Source organism: Brassica oleracea, unplaced genomic scaffold, assembly GCF_000695525.1.
Source record: "Brassica oleracea var. oleracea cultivar TO1000 unplaced genomic scaffold, BOL UnpScaffold00418, whole genome shotgun sequence".
Lineage (NCBI taxonomy): Eukaryota > Viridiplantae > Streptophyta > Magnoliopsida > Brassicales > Brassicaceae > Brassica > Brassica oleracea.
Genome location: NW_013617416.1, coordinates 43103 through 44700, shown reverse-complemented (window position 1 = coordinate 44700; position 1598 = coordinate 43103).

Sequence of the window (1598 nt, the reverse complement as noted above, 5' to 3'; positions counted from 1 at the left end):
TCTTTCACCCTTTTGCACCACAAATGTCTCTAAACACCTCCAAAAACTCCATAGCACACTCCAGCCCCTAATAAAGACCCATGTATGCAAAATGGACCCTAAAGATGCCTAATTCCTAATCTACATGATCATTATGTACAAGAAATGATGGTTAAAACCATGTAAATATGCATGATATCAACTCCCCCACACTAGTCCTTTACTTGTCCTCAAGTAAACTTTTCAAAAACTCAAGAAGGAGAGATATAAAGATAGGAGCTTATAACCAAAAGAGACAATTACAGCACTCAACTTGACATCCTAAGGAAACATAGCAAATAGTATGAGCACACTCTCTTATTATACTCTAGCTTCTCAAGGCCTATCAATACTCTTATACCTCTACACAAGTTGCAATATTCATCAACTAACAAGTTCCTTCAACCAGCTCTCACATTGATTCACACACACACACAAGGTGAATTATCACAAATGGGCACATGATCTCAATCATTTGCCTAGGTAAGCAATGGTCTAATATGAATGAAGAGAAGGATTCAAATGTTTTCATTTCAAGGTGGTTATCACTCAAAAACAAGGAGCTTGATCATTATGCAAAATTTATCTAAGATTAGAGGCAATTCATGCATACATAGATCTATTCTCATCATTCTACCATATTCCTAAGTGATTAGAAGTTCTACCCTTTTCATTCCCATCTTAAAGCCAAAATAACACCCACTCACATCACTCACCCAATGAACAACTCTCTTTTTCTTTTGACTCAACCCACTAGGGACTTTAATTTTCTTTTTACAACACTTAGCTCTAACTCTTTCTCATTTCTCTCCCCACCTTCTCTTTGATTCTCTTTTTTTTATAAGGGGGAAGGTCATTTGTACATAATCTAGAGCTTCATACTTTTCTTTTGTCCCTAGAGTTTTTTTTTTTTTTTTTTAATGACATTCTTTTGTTCATCTTTCTCATCTTTCTCACTCCCCAAACCCAAGATATTAACATTTAGAACACACAAACCCCTCTCACCATCCCCAAATGCTAGCTCATTTTGCTAGCAAGAGATGAGAACAAATCTATGTCGCCTCCAATACTCTCAAGATTTTACACATGACAAGCTATCAAAAGAGGCCTCACTCATGCAATTCAATGTTTGGTCTCAAAGAATGGCTAGGGTTGTAGGGTATGGAGTGCCATTTGGGTTAACAAACATTGGTATAATGGAATAAGATAACCCAAATGTGCATGAGATCCATGATCAAGTATGCAAATGCCCATATGCAAGAGAGATTAAGTTCATTCAAGCCAAGTTCAGATTGGAGCTGATCTTAAGAACAATGCCAATATCAAGCAAGCAAACAAGTTTCAAGAAGAGTTTTCAATGCTCGAAGCATGCAAGGCTTTCAAGAGATGCTTAAGCTACTTGATATGTTAACTAGGGGGTCACTTTGAATTCTAGACAAGTGTTCTTTACAAGGCATTTTCAACTTCTGCTTCATATGCAAGTGAATGCAACCTCTATGCTCTAGACTCAATCCTAAGGATGCAAATGATGCAACTAAAGCTTCTTTTTGTGTTTTTCAAAATTTTCAATTTTTTTTTTA